Source organism: Phyllostomus hastatus, unplaced genomic scaffold (genome assembly GCF_019186645.2).
Source record: "Phyllostomus hastatus isolate PE091 unplaced genomic scaffold, TTU_PhHast_1.1 phas_contig_64, whole genome shotgun sequence".
Classification (NCBI taxonomy): Eukaryota; Metazoa; Chordata; class Mammalia; order Chiroptera; family Phyllostomidae; genus Phyllostomus; species Phyllostomus hastatus.
In genome coordinates this window covers 1,761,931-1,781,448 of record NW_025333928.1, presented here as the reverse complement: position 1 = coordinate 1,781,448, position 19,518 = coordinate 1,761,931, and the positions used below count along the sequence as shown (strand labels likewise).

Here is a 19,518-nt window from a genome sequence, read left to right as displayed (position 1 = left end):
ATGAAGAGATGTTAAGAGAACAACAGGACAATATGAAATGTAATAATATCCATATAATAGGGACACCAGAAAGAGAAGAGGAGCAAGGGAATAGAAAACTTGTTTGAAAAAGTAATGATGGAAAATTTTTCTAATTTGATGCAAGAAACAGTGACACAAAACCAGTAAGCACACAGGGTCCCAATCAAGAGAAACCCAAAGAGGCCCACTTCAAGACACATCATAATTAAAATGGCAAAATTCCAAGACAAAGAGAGAATTTTAAAGGCAGCTAGGGAGAAACAGGAAGTAACATACCCGGATCAGACTAGCAGCTGACTTCTCAATGGAACCACTCCAAGCCAGAAGAGAATGGCAGGAAATATTGCAAGTAATGAGAACCAGAGGCCTGCAACCAAGGTTACTTTATCCAGCAAGGCTCTCAATCAAGATAGAAGGCCACGTAAGGAGCCTCCCAGACAAAAGAAGTCTAATAGAAAACACCACCTTCAAACCAGTTCTGCAAGAGGTGCTAAAGGGACTACTTTAAGGAAAGGAAGGAAGAGAGAAAGAGAGGAACACAGATATGAAGGGAGTAAAATGGCAAAAAATAAGTTCTTTTCAGTAATAACCTTAAATGTAAATGGACTAAATGCTCCAATCACAAGACATAGAGTATCTGAATGAATAAGAAAACATGACCAACAGAGTTGCTGCCAAAAGAGACTCACCTGAGAACAAAAGACCTAAACAGACTGAAAGTGAAAGACTGAAATAAAATATTCCAAGGAAGCGGAGAGGAAAAATGGATGGGGTAGCAATACTTCTATGAGACAAAGTTAACTTCAAAACACAGGCTATAACAAGAGACCCAGAAGGTCACTTAATAACACTCAAGGGAAGAATCCATCAAGAAGACATAAACATTATAAACATACATGCACCCAACATAGGAGCACCCAAATATATAAGGAAAATCTTGGGGCACTCCAAGAAAGATCCAGGAACACACTTACACTAGGGAATTTTAACACCCCAATGTCAAAAATGGATAGATCTTCCAAATAAAATATTGACCCTGATATCCCGATATTGTGGTATTGCAAAATGCCATAGATAAATCTACTTAACTGATATATATATTTATATATATATAAATATTTATATATATATATAAATATATAAATATATATATAACCTTTTACCCCAAGGAAGCAAAATACACATTCCTTTCAAATGCACATGGAACATTTTCAAAGATAGACCACATGGTAGGACACAAAACAAGCTTCAACAAATTCAAGAAAACTGAAATCATATCAAGCATCTTCTTGGACCACAAAGGCCTGAAACTAGAAACCAACCTCAAGGAAAATACCCCCAAACACTCAAATTCATGGACATTAAATACCATGCTATTAAACAATGAATGTGATAAGAATGACATCAAGGAAGAAATGGAGAAGTTTCTGGAAACAAATGAAAATGAACTCGCAACCATCCAAAACTTATGGGACACAGCAAAGGTGGTCCTGAGAGGGAAGTTCATAGAGATACCAGCTTACCTGAAAAAGATAAACATTTCAAATAGAAAACCTAACCCTACACTTACAGGAAATGGAGGAACAACAACGGAGACAACACAGAGCCAGTAGAAGGAAGGAAATAACCAAGATCAGAGCAGAATTAAATGACACAATTAAAAGCACAGTTCTAAGGATCAATGAATCCAGGAGCTGGTTCTCTGAAAAGATAAACAAAATTGACAAACCTCTAATCAGGCTCATCAAGAAAAAAAGAGAGAGGACACAAATAAACAAAATCAGAAATGAAATAGGAGAGATTACAACTGATAACACAGAAATACAAAGGATTGTAAGAAATTACTACAAAGAGCTGTATGCCAAGAAATTTGAAAACCTAGGTGAAATGGACAAATTTCTAGAAAAATGTAATCTTCCAAAATTGAGTGAAGAAGCAGAAAGCCTGAACACACTGATAACAGCTGACAGAATCGAAGCAGTAATCAAACACACACACACACACACACACACACACACACACACACACCCCAACCCAAAAAACCTCCTGGCACACAAAAGCCCTGGGCCATACAGATTTACAGCAGAATCCTACAAAGCATTTAAGGAAGAGCTAACCCCTATCCTTCACAGACTATTCCAAAAAATCCAAGAAGATGGAAGACTCCCAAATTCTTTTCATGAAGCCAGGATCATTCTAATCCCAAAACCAGATAAAGGCACAACAAAGAAACAAAACTTCAGGCCAATACTGCTGATGAACATAGATGCTAAAATCCTCAAAAAAATATTGTCAAACCAAACCCAGCAATACATTAAAAAGATGATCCACCATGACCAAGATGAATTAATCCCAAGGATGCAAGGATGGCACAGTATTCACAAATCAATGAATGTAATGCATCACGTAAATAAAAGGAAAGACTATCATACAATCATATCAATAGATGCAGAAAAACTATTTGATAAGGTACAACACCCATTTATGATAAAAAGAAATCATTGAAGTGCGTGTAGAAGGGTCATACCTCAACATAATAAAAACCATTCACCAGAGACCTACAGCCAACATTATACTCAATGGGAAAAACTAAAAGCTTTCCCACTAAAATCAGGAACATGACAAGGATGTTTGCTTTCACCACTTCTATTCAACAATGTATTAGCAGTTCTACCCATAGCAGTTAGACAAGAAAAGGAAATAAAAGGCATCCAAATTGGAAAGGAAGAAACAAAACTGTCATTGTTTGCAGATGACATGATAGTGTACATAGAAAATCCTATAGACTCCACCAAAAAACTGTTCAACCAAATTGACCAATTTGACAAAACGACAGGATACAGAGTCAATATCCAGAAATCAAAGGCATTTTTGTATACCAACAATGAAAAAGCAGAAGCAGAAATCAAGAAAAATATCCCATTCAATATAGCAAAAAGAAAAATAAAATACCCAGGAATAAACCTAACCAAGGAAGTAAAAAACCTATATGCAGAAAACTACACAACACTGAAGAAAGAAATCAAGGAAGACACAAACAAATGGAAACATACACCGTGTTCATGGATTGGAAGAATTAACATCATCAAAATGTTCATACTACCCAAAGCAATTTACAGATTCAATGCAATACCTGTTAAAGTTTCAGTGGCATATTTCCCAGACATAGAACAAACATTTCAAAAATTTATATGGAACCATGAATGACCCTGAATAGCTGCTGCAATTTTGAGAAAGAGGAAGGTAGGAGGGATCACAATACCTGATACCAAACTGTATTACAAGGCCAATGTAATCAAAACAGCCTGGTACTGGAGATGGCATTTAAACTGCTCTTTAGTACTTGGATTTTCTCTGTGCTATTGCTCTGCCCTGGATTTTTATAGCCGTGTAATAATTGTGGTTTTCTAACCTTCATTTTGCCATCTATTCAATTCCCTTTCAGAAAGTTAATTAGAGTTTTAACATCTGGGTCTGCTTGTTGTATTCCTTTTCTGCAAACCTTCCATGGTTACTTTTAGGTAAAGAGTGGATTTCAGACTGTAGTGTGGCATCCAAATCCCTGAAGGTCAGACCTCAGCTTGTCTGCTCATATCTTTCTCTACCATAACCTTCATAAACCCCTTTCTGCAGTTCACACTGAACTCCTTCTTAAAACAGGTATTTTTTTTACGTTTTGTTGTATGCCTTTGTACTTTTATTCTTTCTGTATGAAATACTTTTTCCTCATCTTTGCTATCTGAAATCTTTCTCTGTATCCAGGTCTAGCTCAAATACCTTTATCATCCTTTGGGCTGTCTTACGAGTTTGAAATATTTCTTTTGCTAATTTCTGCCTATTTTCTCTGCAATGCTATTGATTCCTCTGGCTTTCCCTTTTTGTATTTATTCTTTAATCTTTAACCACACATCCTTAATTACCTGTAGCCATTTTATACTGGAGAATTTTATGAATGTTTTGGCTTTCATCTTTTACTTCTTGATCATCTCTTTCAGATACATAGGTTCATTTGTTTTTATTTTTTTAGTTATTTTATTGTTCAAGTACAGTAGCCTGCATTTATCCCCCCCCTTCCCACCACCCCAGCCAATGCCACCTCTCTCCCCTGATTCCACCCCTCTTGGTATTATCCACATGTCCTTTATAGTTGTTCCTGAGAGTCCTTAACCCCCTTCCTCCCCATTATCCCATTCCACCTCCCCTCTGGTTACAGTCAGATTGTCCTTAATTTCAATGTCTCTGGTTATATTTTGCTTGCTTGTTTGTTTCGGTGATCAGGTTCCAGTTAAAGGTGAGGTGATATGGTATTTGTCCTTCACTGCCTGGCTTATTTCACTTAGCATAATGCTCTTCTGGTCCACTGATTCTGGTGCAAAAAGTAGGAGCTCCTCCTTTCTTTCTGTTGCATAGAATTCCATTGTGTAACTGTACCAAGATTTTTTGATTCATTCATTTACTGATGGGCGCTTAGGTAGCTTCCAGCTCTTGGCTATTGTAAATTATGCTGGTATGAACATTGGGGTGCATAGGTTCTTATGGATTGGTGTCTCAGGGTTCTTAGGATATAATCCCAGCAATGGAATTGCTGGGTCAAAAGGCAGTTCCAATTTTAGGTTTCTGAGGAAATTCCACACTGTTTTCCACAGAAGCTGCACAGTCTTTATTCCCACTAACAGTGCTGTAGGGTTCCCTTTTCTCCACATCCTTTTCAACACTCGTTTGTTGATTTGTTTATGATGGCCATTTTCACTGGTGTGAAGTGGTATCTCATTGTGGTTTTAATTTGCATTTCTGAGGGCTAGTGATGCTGAGCATCTTTTCATATGTCTCTGGGCCCTTTGTATGTCTTTGTTGGAGAAGTGTCTGTTCAAATCCTTTGCCCATATTTTAATTGGGTTCTTTCTCTTCTTGGAGTGGAGTCGTGTGAGTTCTTTATATATTTTGGAGATCAAACCCTTGTCTGAGGTATCATTAGCAAATACGTTTTCCCATATGGTTGGTTCTCTTTTCATTTTAATGCTATTTTCTTTACCTGTTCAAAAGTTTTTTATTTTGATGAGGTTCCATTTGTTTATTCTTTCCTTTATGTCCCTTGGGGGACATATTGGTGAAAATATTGCTGCATGGAATATCTTGAGACTTTCCTGCCTATGTTTTCCTCTAGGACTTTTATGGTGTCCCAACTTGTATTTAAGTCTTTTATCCATTTTGAATTTATTTTTGTGTATTTTGTGTATGGTGTAAGTTGGTGATCGAGTTTCATTTTTCTGCATGTAGCTGTCCAGCTCTCCCAACACCATTTGTTGAAGAGGGTATTTTTACTCCATTTTATGCTGCTGCCCCCTTTGTTGAATATTAATTGACCATAGAGACTTGGGTTTATTTCTGGTCTCTTTATTCTGTTCCATTGGTCCATGTGGCTGTTCTTATGCCAGTACTGGGATGTTTTGATTACAGTGGCCTTGTAATACAGTGTGATATCAGGTATTGTAATCTCTCCTACTTTGCTCTTCTTTCTCAAAATTGCTGAGGCTATTTGTGGTCATTTATGATTCCATATAAATTTTTGAAGTGTTTGTTCTGTGTGTGTGAAATATGCCATTAGTACTTTAATAAGTATTGCATTGAATGTGTAAATTGCTTTGGGTAGTCTCGACATTTTGATGATGTTAACTCTTCTGATCCATGAACACGGTATATTTTTCCATTTGTTTGTGTTTTCCTTAATTTATTTCCTTGGTGTTGTGTACCTTTCTGAATACAGGTCTTTTACCTCCTTGGTTAGGGTTATTCCTAGGTATATTCTTTTTCTCATTGCTATAGCAAATGGGATTATTTCTCTTCATTTCTGTTTCTGATATTTCACTGTCGGTGTACAAAAATGCCTTTGATTTATGAATATTGACTTTGTATTCTGCTGTTTTGCCAAATTCATTTACTAGGTCGAGTGGTTTTTTTGGTGGAGTTTATAGGATTTTCTATGTACACTATCATGTCATCTGCAAACAATGACAGTTTTTATTTCATCTTTTCCAATTTGGATGCCTTTTATTTACTCTTCTTGTCTAATTGTTGTGGCTAGTACTGCCAATACATTGTTGAATAGAAGTGGTGAAAGTGGACAACTTTGTCTTATTCCTGAACTTAGTTGGAAAGTTTTTAGTTTTAGCCCATTGAGTATGATGTTGTCTGTAGGTCTCTTATATATGGCATTTGTTATATTGTGGAATGCTCCCTGTCCTCCCATTTTGCTGAGTGTTTTGATCATAAATGGGTGCTGTATGTTTTCAAATGCTTTTTGTGCATCTATTTGTATGATCATGTGATTTTTGTCTTTACTTGTGTTTGTGTGATGTATTACATTTATTCATTGGCAAATATTGTACCATCCTTGCATCCCTGGGATGAATCCCTCTTGGTCATGGTGCATGATCTGTTTAATGTATTGTGGATTTGGTTTGCCAGTATTTTGTTGAGGATTTTAGCATATCCATTCATCAGTGATATTGGCCTGAAGTTTTGTTTCTTTGTTGTGTCTTTATCTGGTTTTGGGATTAGAATGATCCTGGCTTCATGAAAAGAGTTTGGGAGTCTTCCATCTTCTTGGATTTTTTGGAATAGTCTGTGAAGGATAGGGGTTAGCTCTTCCTTAAATGCTTTGTAGGATTCTCCTGTGAATCTGTATGGCCCAGGGCTTTTGTTTTTCAGGAGTTTTTTGATTACTGCTTCAACATTGTCAGCTGTTACTGCGCTGTTCAGGCTTTCTGCTTCTTTTTGATTTAGCTTTGGGAGATTGCATTTTTCTAGAAATGTGTCTATTTCACATAGGTTTTCAAATTTCTTGGCCTATAGTTCTTTGTAGTAATTTCTTACAATCCTTTGTATTTCTGTGGTATCAGTTGTAATCTCTCCTATTTCATTTCTGATTCTGTTTATTTGGGTCTTGTGTCTTTTTTTGTTTGTTTGTTTGATGAGTCTGCTTAAAGCCTTGTCAATTTTATTTATCTTTTCAAAGAATCAGCTCCTGGATTCATTGATCCTTAGAATTGTGCTGTTAGTCTCTGTTTCATTTAATTCTGCTCTGATCTTGGTTATTTCCTTCCTTCTACTTGCTCTTGGTTATCTTTATTGTTGTTTTTCGAGTTCTTGTAGGTTTAGGGTTAGGTTGTTTATTTGAAATGTTTCTATTTTTTTAGATAGGCCTGTATTGCTATGAACTTCCCTCTCAGGACTGCCTTTGCTGTGTCCCATAAGTTTTGGGGTGTTGTTAGTTCATTTTCATTTGTTTCCAGAAGCTTTTTTTTTCATTGTTGTTCAAGTACAGTTTTCTGCCTCCCCCCCACCCCAGCCCAACACCCCATCCCTCCCCACCTCCCTTCTTTTTCCATGTCCCCCGTTACTCTCCATGTGTCCTTTATAACTTTCTGCAAACCCTTTACCCTTTTCCCCTGAAAGTTTCCAGAAACATTTCGATTTCTTCCTTGATCTCATTCTTGACCCATTCATTGTTTAATAGCATGCTATTCAATTTCCATGAGTTTAAGTGTTTTGAATTTTTTCCTTGAAGTTGGTTTCTAGTTTCAGTCCTTTGCGGTCAGAGAAAATGCTTGATATGATTTCAGTTTTCTTGAATTTGTTGAAGCTTGTTTTGTGACCTATCATGTGGTCTGTCTTTGAATTTGTTCCATGTGCATTTGAAAAGAATGTGTATTTTGCTGCTTTGGGATGAAAGGCTCTGTATATATCAGTTAAGTTCATTTGATCTATGACATTGTTCAATTCCACAATATCTGTGTTGATATTTTGTTTGGAAGATCTATCCATTTTTGAGAGTGAGGTGTTGAAATGCCCTACAATAATTATGTTGCTGTCAATGTCTTGAAGTCTTCATGATTTTCTTTATGTATTTGGGTGCTCCTATGTTGGGTGCATATATATTCATAATGTTTATGTCTTCTTGGTGGATTCTTCCCTTGAGTATTATGAGGTTACCTTCTGTGTCTCCTTTTATGGCCCCCCTTTTTTTTAGTCTGTTTGTCTGATATGATTATTTCTACTCTGGCTTTTATTTCCTGTCCATTTGCTTGGAATATTTTTTTCCAGCACTTCATTTTCAGACTGTGTAGGTCTTTTGTTCTCAAGTGGGTCTACTTTAGGTAGCATATGTGTGGGTCATGATTTCTTATCCATTCAGCTATTTTATATCTTTTGATTGGAGCATTTCATCCATTTACATTTAAGGTACTTATTCATAGGTACTTATTCATTGCCATGTTACTTCCTTCATACCTGTGTTCCTCTCTCTCTCTCTCTGTCTCTCTCTCTTTTCTTTACTTTTCTTTCTTTCTTTTCTTAAAGCAAACCCTTTAACATCTCTTGAAGGGCTAGTTTGGAGGAGGTGTATTGTTTTAGACTTCTTTTGTCTTGGAAACTCCTTATTTTCTCTTTCATTTAATTGAGAGCCTTGCTGGATAGTATAGTATAGTCTTGGTTGCATGCCTTTGTTTTTCATTACTTGGAATATTCCTTGCCATTCTCTTCTGGCTTGGAGCATTTCCATTTAGAAGTCATCTGCTCATCTTACTGGGGATCTCTTTTATGTTACTTCCATTTTTCCTTGCTGCCTTTAAGATTCTCTCTTTGTCATGGAATTTTGGCATTTTAATTATGGCGTGTCTTGAAATGGGCCTCTTTGGGTTCCTCTAGGTTGGGACTCTGTGTATTTCCTGGATTTGTGTCACTTTTTCTCGCAACAAATTAGGGAAGTTTTCCATCATTACTTTGTCAAACAGGTTTTCTATTCCCTTGCTCTTCTTCTTCTTCTTCTGGTGTCCCCATTATATGGATATTACTATGTTTCATGTTGTCCTGCAGTTTCCTTAATACTTCTTTATTCTTTCTGAGTTTTTTTTTTCCTTTTCTTGCTCTTTCTGGTTGTCTTTTTCTTTTTTGTCCACCATGTCACTGATTTGATCTCTGCTTCATCTATCCTGCTTTTGATTCCTTGTATTATGTTCTCCAGGTCACAGATTTTATTACTCATTTCCTTTTGGTCCTTGTTGATAGTTTCTATTTTCTTTTTCACACTGATATAGTTTGCATTGAGTTCATTATAGTTTCTCTGTAGTTTTTGATATTTCTCTGTGAGCTCTCTGAATTTCCTGATAACCATTGCTTTGAACTGAATTTCTGATAGCTGACTTGCCTCCATTTCATTTAGCATTCTTTCTGAGGCTTCCTCCTTTCCTTTAATGTGGGATTTGATTGTTTGTCTTCCCATTATTTGTGAGATTCTTCTTGTTTGCTGCTGTTTGTTAAGTTGATCCATTCTGATCCCCTGTGTTCTTGCTGTGAACTTCTATGGTAGGAGACCTGTGAGATTCAGTATGCAGTCTCATTGATCCCCTGAACTTGCTGCTCTTTGGCTGTCATTCATGTTGGCTCTCTTTATATATTTGGGTTTTGATTGTTGTTAGGTATTTCTTTGGTGGGTGCTTTCCTCCAGGTGGCTAACTGAGCGTCACTCTGCCCACCACATCTTGTATGCTGTTGTGCAGGTGTGGACAGGTTGTGTTGAAGGTGGTTCTTCTATCTGTCCAAGGTTTTGAGTCTTCTCTCTCACTATTGTTCAGTTGTTTGTTCTGCGTAATTTCTTAACTGTTTAGTTGTAATTCTTGATTGGTCATGGGTGGAAATTAGTGTGGCTTCCAGTCACTCCTTCACCACCTTCCTTTACTATGTGTTGGTGGTTCCATTATTGATGATTTCTCTCTTCCAGCACGTATACTTTGTTCACTGCTCCTACCTACTTTTTTTATGTGATCATTTGGTGGTGGAAGGTAAAATGGGTTACGACAGTGGGAGTATATTCTCTGGTATTTAAAGTACCAACCCATAGAAAAGAGATAGGAGATTTTTTGGGTAACTATATGTGGTGGACTTTAGCCAGCAGTGTCCGCCTGTTGTGACTGAAGATGAGAATAAATGCACAGGCTACAGCAATCCTGTGGAGAAAAAGGGGACGACATGGCCACTCTTTCAAGAGGAGAGTGCCCCGACCCTTGCCCAGACAGGCTTTTATTATTTTTCTTGGGTCTTACATCAAAGAATGATTTATTATGTATTGCATGGAATATTATTGTTTACATTTTTGGTACAATCAAGGAAATGAAAATAACATGCAGAGGGGAAAGGTAGCAAGCTGATTAGCTCTGTCCTTGGAGAAATTCACACAGGCTTTGGAAATTACCTTGAAGATAGACAATACACATTTGTTGTTTTAGACCAGGGTGATGGAATTTTAGCAAGAGGCAGCCATAATAGTCTGTATACATTTTCTATGCCTGATTCCCACAGAAAAACTTGGTTTGAAGGTCTAGCTCCTGCCCACCACCTCACTTCTGTAGGTTTTCCATACAGAGCTGAGTCACATTTGCCAGACCCAAATAAACCGGTCCCCTACAACCATAGTGTTAACCATTATATTTCACCCAACTAGCCACTTTTTAGAAAGGTGGAAAAAAAGATAAGACTCTTGTTAGAGGGGGGAAGGATTGTGAGTTGAATCCAGAAAACAGAGCTGGCGAGAGGTAGATTATGAGATACATTGAGTGTAAAGGATAGAAAATAGGTGTAGTGTGCAAGAGAATAGAGTTAACCACAACAATAATAAAGTTGCAGAAGACAGTAAAACGGGCTAATATGCAAGAGGTGTGCTGTGTAGTATTTATAATTGTATGGAACAACAATTATTTACAATAGTCATGGAACAACAATCGTATGACAGAATCTATATGATCTGAATAAGAAGAATAGAAAGTACATGACCTAGAGTAGTGTGCTATTGGAACACAAGTGAAATACAAGAAGGAAAATTAAAAATACACTATGAAAGAGTGAAGGAAAACTAGTCAAACAATTCAATTAAACAAACAAAACAAAGAGTACTAATCAGAAAGAAGAGAAATAAAAAACACTAATAAAATAGTAAAAATAATGAAAAAATGATAATAATACAAATAAATGATAACATGCAAGTTCTCTGGAATAGCAAAGTGAAATTTGTCTCAGTTTCTCAGTTGTTGAGATTAGCCTCGTAATCCCTCTGTGGTCTGTCACTGGTCCTTTCAGAGCTCCAGATCTTATTATCTCAGTTGGGGGAGGTGGGAAGAAAAAAAAAAGAAAGAAAGGAAAGTATTCTCATTTTAACTGGCCAAGCTTATTCTGCTGGTCTTCCTGACTGCAGCAGGCTGAGGGGGGTTGGGTTTCACTTTTCTCCCTTCCTATGGTTTAGGGAGGACAGGGGCCAGTTCTGGGCTGCACTCTTCATAGTTGCCCAGCCTCCAGCCCAGTTCCCTTCTGTGCTTGGCTGGCACCTACAGTCCACCAGGTGTGTTGTCCTTGAGGTGCACTAATTAGGGGCAACTCACATACTACCTTTTCTCTCTTTGCTATTCTAGGTGCTAGGCACTCTCAAAGTTTCCTAGGGGTGGTTCAGCTTCACCACTGAGTTAAGTCTTTCTGGGGACTGCTCACTCTGAGCCCTGCTGCTCCCATCTGCTGGGGGTGTGTGGCTTCTCTGTTCCCTTAACTAGCCCTAGCCAGTGTGGCTGGGCCTGGGGAGGGGGTAGGTGTGCAGCTGATGCTATGGTGGCAGTGGGGGATGGCCTCGCTGCTGATGTGGGGGGTATGTGGCTGAGCTTGCTACTGTAGTGGCTGTGAGGGTGGCCACTGTGGGAGAGTTCCCTAAACAACCACCAAGAGCCTTTTTTTTTTTTAACAAAATCCTCCTGTTCAAGCCTGCTCCTCCTAACAAGCACCCAGTCTCTCACACAGCACAGCTTTCCAACCAGACCAGAGACTATATGGGTCACAGTACGTTGTGGCCCAGCTCTTCTCCCTTCTCTAGGTGTCACAGGTGTGCATAGGTAACCAGGTTCTTAGTGATTGAGGACAAAGAATTGAACCAAACACACAAAGTTTATAGCATAAAGAAAGAGGGAAGATTTATTAAGCAATAGTACACTCCACAGGACATGGGAGTGGGACAACTCTGAGCAGAGAAGGAACACGTGGGCTGGGGGGATTCTATTCTTATAGGGGCAGAAGCACCTTCGCTAGTCTTTGGCGGGCTTTTCCTGTGCAGGTACAAGGAGGTGGATTTCAAAGCTACTGCGCATGTGTGGTTTCCCATGATTTTCTTGACTGGCTACTGGAGAAGGGAGTCCCACAATGTTATTTCATTATAATTATATTATAATGAATCAGGGGTAATGCGCAGGCACATTCCATGATTCAGAGTTATCCCAGAAAACAGGAACAACTCCTCTTAGGGGGTCTTTGTCATGTATGGATGTTTTCTACCTCAGCCCTGCAGGGCCTCTGGAGTTTCCTTCCTTCCTATCTCCTGCCTCATAGGCGTCACCTGGCTCCCCAGTTTCTCTGGAAATGACCCAGCCAGTGTCCACAGTCTCAGAGGGTGAATACTTCCCCTGTGTGTCTCTCATTTCGTCTGTATTCCCCCCAGCAACTTCAAGCATCCAGGTCCATCCTGGTGCTGCTCTATCCTCCGTTTGGCAGGGGAGGGAGCCATTGACCTGGCTCTCTTCCAAGAATCCTGCAGTAGGCCTGGCAGGCACCAGGACTGGGGCTGTAGAAGCCCTGGGCCCCATGCTAGTCCCAGGGACCTTACCGTCCCAAAGCAATCTTCTTGTCGTGTTTTTCAATGTCCTCTACAATTTTTGCCTACAACTGTCACATATGCTTGGATATTGTTGACTGTTCATTCTGTTCCTCAGAAGATCAGTTAGGTGTTCCACCTGTGCATAGGGAGAAGTGGATTCTGCTCCCACCTACCTTGCTGCCATCTTCTGCCTGATGCTTAGGTTTATTTGTTTATCACCAAATGTTTTAATTCCAGTCTAGGGCCTTCTGCGACCTAGGAAAGCTACATAGAATTATGTGTTAAAACTTTTCTTTGAACATTAACATTTTGTTGATTCTTTGGAGTCAACAAAATGTATTGATTAAGGTCATGTAGTTTTTAATAGACAGAACTGTGTTCTAGCCCTAGTTTTATTTTATCTTGAGAAACTTACTTAACCTGTCTAAGCCTTGGTTTCTCCATCTATAAATTAGAATAATAATACTACTTTCTTTGACAGGTTTTGTGGAATTAACTGAAGGTAAAGTATTTAGCATAGTGCATGTTAACATAAAAGCATTCAATTAATGTTAATTTTTTCCTCTATCTTTTCCTCTCTTCTTTTTCCTCCTCTCTCTTCTCCTTCTCCTTTTTCCCTCGTTTCTTCATTTTCCCATTTTTATTTACCTTCTATGAATTATTATTATTATTCATGAAATTGGTCTTTTTTTCACATTAAGGTAGTAGTTTTTCTAGATTTTCAAATTGGGGCATGTTATAGCTCTATTTATTCCATAGTAAATAATTTTGCATGTGTTAATGCTGTAGAACACCATAAATAAATTGCCTCATTCTGGGGCTTTTGAAAGCTACAAATAAATGTTATGTTGATGAAAATCACTCCTTTTAAGGCCATCAAAATCAGTGGCTTATTCATTGCATTATTGTATTCTCTTATGTCTTCAAGTAATGGTAATTTAAGTCTTATATTCTCTTTCTTCTTATCCAAGAAAATTCTCAATCTCCTTTTGCTGTTTTGAAGAAATGGACATTTATATAAAATAAGGAAGAACACTTCCTTAATAAATCAACTATACAAAGTCTGTATTTTAAAATACAATTTTTAGATAAAAGAAAGGAGAGGAAAGAATAGATAAATGAAAATATTGTCTATGCCCTGGCTGCTGTGGCTTAGTGGGTTTGAGTATTGTCTTGTAACAGGAAAGTTGCAGGTTCAATTCCTGGACAGGGCACGTGCCTGGGTTGGGGGTTCAGTTTCTGGTCCGGGTGCATATGATCCCCAGATTGGATGTGTATGGGAGGCAACCAAATGATGCTTCTCTCTCACATTGATGTTTCTTTCCCTTCTTGCTCTAAAAACACAATGAAAAAATGTGCTTGGGTAAGATTAAAAAAAAAAGAAAAAATATTTCCTAGTAACATGGTCCCTTCATTATATGCTATTCTTTTCTTTTTTTTTAGATTTTATTTTTTAAATTTATTTTTAGAGAGGGAAGGGAGGGAGAAAGAGAGAGACAGAGACAGAGACATCACTGTGGGGTTGCTGGGGGCCGCGGCCCGCAACCCAGGCATGCGCCCTAACTGGGAATCGAACCTGCAATGCCCGGTTTGCAGCCCGAGCTCAATCCACTGAGCTACGCCAGCCAGGGCTATATGCTATTCTTTATAAAATATTTCTACTGAGGGGATAGTTGGTTTTTGGGACCACTGTAACCTTTGACTTATTGATTGTCAGGATGGACATTTATGCTCTTCCCTTTAGTTTGTCAGTGGATAAGGAGCATAGAATTCTGTTATACATGGACCTGGAATCTCACTTTGATGAATCATATAGAAAGTCTCTATTAATTCAATCATTATTTATTTAATAGCCAATATCCAATAAGTACACAATTTGGGTTATAGAAAAATAAGCAGGAAGTTTTTTTCTTTATAATTTATAGTGAATTGAGTGTGAAAGAAAACATACCTAAATAACTAGATTTAAGATAAATTATAAAAATATAAAACAGGAGTTTGCAGAGGAAAGAGAAACTTAATTTGTTATTAAGAAAGATGTTTACTGCATGTTGGCCTTAAGGCACTTGGGCTATGGCCCCTGTGATAGTCCATCTTATGGCTGCTACTATGGGCATGAGGGTGGAGATGTGCCCATGTACCCACCTCCACTCATATAACCTCCTCTCCCTGAGCCTCTCCAGCCTCCAATTTCCTAGTGCAGCCCAGCCGAGACCATGTTGCTGGAAGAAGGTGGAAGAAGTGATGGCTATGATCCTTCTGGAGGCACATGAACAGAGCTGGGTTGAGTTGGACAAACCCACCAGGAGTAGCCACCATATCCTAGCTACAATTCTATCTACTGGTATTCTCCTGCTTGATCCAGGACTCCTTACCCAAGTACATATCCCATAAGACCGAAATGCAAGGCCAAAGTTTGAATTTTTACACTAATGGAGCATATGGCCCACCATACCCATCTGGCCCTGGGGCAAAGACTGCCTCATAGTCTGGGGCTTGTTATACACTTGGATATTCTCAGACCAGTTACTTTACAGAGGTTCTAAGCACCTACTATACACCTGGCAACATCCCAAACCCAGTCTTTCTTTGTATGTATCCCCAGCAGGATTGCCTCACTGAAGCATCTCCTCTTACGGGGCAGCTTACAGGATATCATGCTCCACAGGACCATCTATATGACCACAAGAGAACTTGTGGGCTTCTCCTGGTACTTCTGGAATAGGAACCTGGCCTTCATCTGTGCCTTCAGCACCACCTGGGGATCTCTACATGATTGAAAGCACTTCATCATGGCCTAGCAGTTGGTCCTCAGCCACCTCCATCACCACTACCCCAGGAGCCCAACGATTCCTCATACCCCTATATCCAATCAGATCAAGGCATGAACCAGCACACCTTTCCCTGCAATGTCCATTAGTACAAGTCCTCAGGCATAATGGACAGTGATAATTCAGATCTTTTGGATTCCCAAGTCCAGTCTAGTGCTGATCTGCGGCTGTGTGGTAATGTCACCAGCAAACATCCTATCAATCAAGAGCAGAGTTACTAATCTTCCTGAAGAGAGTTTATCTTCAGATGAAGGTACTTCCCTAAGCGTTAAAAAAAATACACATGCTGGAGAAGGTCCAGTACCTTGAGCAATAAGTAGAAGAGTTTGTAGGAAAAAGACAAAGTATACTGGCTTTTGGAAGAGATGCTAACCAAGGAACTTTTGGAATTGGATTCAGTTGAAACTGGGGGCCAGGACTGTCTGACAGACCAGGAAAGAGGCTGTTTGTAAAGTCCAGTCCATACTGGAAAAATTGAAGAAAAAAAAAAGATTATGAAAGGGTTTGAAATAAATGGGAAGCCTGTTACTAAATTGACCAAAACTCTTGATTTTGGTTAATTACCTCTTTTTGAAATGCCTGTTGATGATAAAAAGCAATACATTCCAACTTTCCTTTGGTTTAAAATGTGAAAAACTGGTACAGGATTTAGAAAAAAAAAACATTTTTGTTATGAGTTGTTTTCAGTTTTCAGACCAATGAATGTAATAAGAAACTATGGAGTTATCAATATTGCCAGTTAGACTCACTCCTTAACAAATTTATGGATGTTCACACACTGCTTCTTATCAGCAATAGGGAAATACACTTCATGTAACAGACTTGTGAGAAACCTACCAGAGGAGACTGGATATAATCTGAGAAAAACAGGCTATGTTTTTTTTTAATGGTCTGTCATTTTATTTTTTAAATATATTTTATTTATTGTTATTACAGTTTCCCCATTTTTTCTCCCCTTTGTTCCTTTCCACCCTGTACCCCGGCCCACCATCATTTCCCCACCTTAGTTCATGTCCATAGGTCATACATATAAGTTCTTTGGCTTCTCCACTTCCTACACTATTCTTAACTTCTCCCTGTCTATTTTCTACCTACCACTTATTCCTTATACTTTTCCCTTTATCTTCCCCCACCCCTTCCCCACTGATAACCCTCCATGTGATTTCCATTTCTGTAATTTTTTTAAAAATTTTATTTTAATCATTGTTCAAATACAGTTTTCTCCTTTTTACTCCCAATCCAGCCCCCCCTCCCAACCCTCACCCCTTCCCTCCCATTACCACCCTCCCCTTAGTTTTTAACCATGTGTCCTTTAAGTTTATTCCCGTGAACCCTTCCCACTGTCCCCTGAACCATTTCTGTAATTCTGTTCCTGTTCTAGTTGGTTGTCCTATTTGTTTTTGTTTTTGTTTTAGGTTCAGTTGTTGATAGTTGGGTTTGTTGTCATTTTACTGTTCATATTTTTAAAATATATTTTATTGATTATGCTATTACAGTTGCCCCATTTTATCTCCTTTATTCCTCTCCATCCTGCAGACTGTGTTTTTTTAACACATCTGGATTACTTGTCACATTTCTGTACATTTTGACTGCTTTCAACATAGACATCATGTAATTACAGCTTTGTTGGGGCTCTGATTTCTTTTGTTATTTGCAGTTTACAAATATAGTAGTATTTTCTGCTTCTTGGTACATTTTATAGTAATATGTTTAATGTAATTATTCAAGAGACTATATTGACAGCCAGATAGTATGACATTTCTGAATGAATTTATACCTTTTCACCACTTGAATATATTGCAATGTATAGTGAGTTCCTGAGGTAAATTATCTCCTGTTTTGTTTAGATCACTAGGTTAGAGTTTTACCACTTTACTTTTCATGTTAATAGCAGAAGGCGATTTGAAAATACCATGGGCATAGGAATGCAAGTATTTGTGGCCATTTTTTCTCTTTTATTGTATTTGGATAAACATTTACTTTAAAATTTCCTTTCTCCCACCTTAATTATCTTTTCACTACTGCTGCTTTCATATGGAGTTTATGGAACATAGGTAACAGATGAAAAATTAAATGCCACAGTGGGTAGAAATATTTAACTGTAAAAGTAATAAATATGACTATTTGGGAAAAAAGAGAAAGATATTTGCTATTTTTATATTTATATTTATACAGAAGAGGAGAAAGTCAATAATAGCCTAACAGTATAGGTGATTACTTTATGATAAGCTCCTCAGCTGTTGATCTGCCACTTTTACATTGACAGTAGGGACTTTCCTTAGCTACTGTTTATAGTCATCTCTCAGTACCCAAGGCTTTTTTCAAGCATCTGGGTCCTCTGAAGCCTTCTTTAATTGTAATAACACTTACTAACATTTTTCTTAATTATAGATCCTATAGAATGGACAAGTGTATCTCTAATCTCTAGAATTCTAAATTATTTTGATTACATACCATAGCTGATTTTTAAAACACAGATTTAATTCTAGTAGGTGTACTATATATTTATCTGTGATTATACACCATTCTTATATATTAATATATGATGTGCCTCATAAAGCATACACAAAGATAGATATAAAAAGGGAAGAGATAAATAAACTATTTAAAATAGTCATGCACTGGCCAGTGTGACTCAGTTGGTTGAATGTTGTCCCATAACCAAAAGGTTGGAGGTTCAATTCCTAATCAGGGCACATACTTCAGTTGTGGGTTTGATTCCCAGTCTGGGTATGTATGAGAGGCAACCAATCAATGTTTCTCTCTCTCCCTTACTATCTCTTTAAAGGCAATGAAAAAAATGCCCTCACATGAGGATGAAAAAATGTCTTGCTAATTGATGGAGTTATACTATCATTATCCATTATTTTGAGGCAATTATATATCTTTATGGTAAGCTTCATAGTTAACGATAGTGAAATGTGATTCTGCAGGACAATTAATCTTTATAATTTCTACTTTTTAAAGTTACTGTCATGTCTGGTTAGACTTTTAATTGTAATGAAGAGTTTGAACTAGGATTAAAAAAGAAACAGTTCTGTCATGTACTTGTTCATTGTGATTCTGTAATTCAACCTTCCTCAATATAGATTCTTTGTGGGTATGTATAGTTTCTTTGTGAGTGCCATTGTTAACACTCCATGTTATGGAACTTCTCCTTTCCTATCAGGATACCACACATCCATATTCATTATTGTCTAATATATCAACCCAAGGAGGGAGTATTAATATTTTCTTTTGCACCCCATTGTGTCATTTTACTTAACCCACTTTGGAGAGAACTGCTTTAGGCATGTCTTCTGGGGCACTGGTCTCTGAAGGTCTCACTGAACATATTTATTCCCTTTATAGAGTTGCTTCCTTTCCTATAACATGATTTTATGTCTTAAGCTTACCCTTCTATTCCTGAAGGCAGTTATAAAACAATAATATAGTGAGAAAAACACTTTGGGGGGTATGAGAATATTATTTTTATATACATTTGAAGCAATCAAACATAGAAGTTACCTATTTTTCTTCTCTTTATGAGGTAAAAGTTTGCTATAATATATTAATTAAGAAGACCTGTTTCTTTTTTAATTGGTTATATTGAATATAGTTTCAGACATGTAAAAACTAAATTTTATTATAGAGATTAAGTTTCTTTAGTTTCTCAAAGCTTGTTTTGAAATTACCAAGTTGTTGGCATTTTTATGTGTAATGGAGTGTCTCTATTCAACTTACTGAAGTCATGAAACTCTTTGTTCTTTGCTTTTTCACTCTGTTGGGACTATAAAAAGTTTGTTGAGTATTTGGAAATGGAGTGCACTATTTTTCTTTATTCTTCATTTGCTTTTATTTCTTTTTAATGGGTAAAAGAAACCCTTTTAAAATAGTATTTCTTTACAAATCTATTCACTAATCTTTACAGTTTTTCTATGTGGGATTTTCATTCTTTGTTAAAAAAGGTTTAAAATATGTTTATTGATTTTAGAGAGAGAGGAA

The 19,518-nt window shown here is 37.6% G+C and overlaps 1 protein-coding gene and 1 pseudogene across 1 annotated transcript in view; both read left to right on the top strand.

Moving 5' to 3' along the window:
• Window positions 1-19,518, top strand: part of LOC123825566 (tRNA-uridine aminocarboxypropyltransferase 2) — a 123,353-nt gene that overhangs the window by 25,603 nt on the left and 78,232 nt on the right. The window lies entirely within an intron of this gene.
• Window positions 14,752-16,032, top strand: LOC123825407 (annotated as a pseudogene).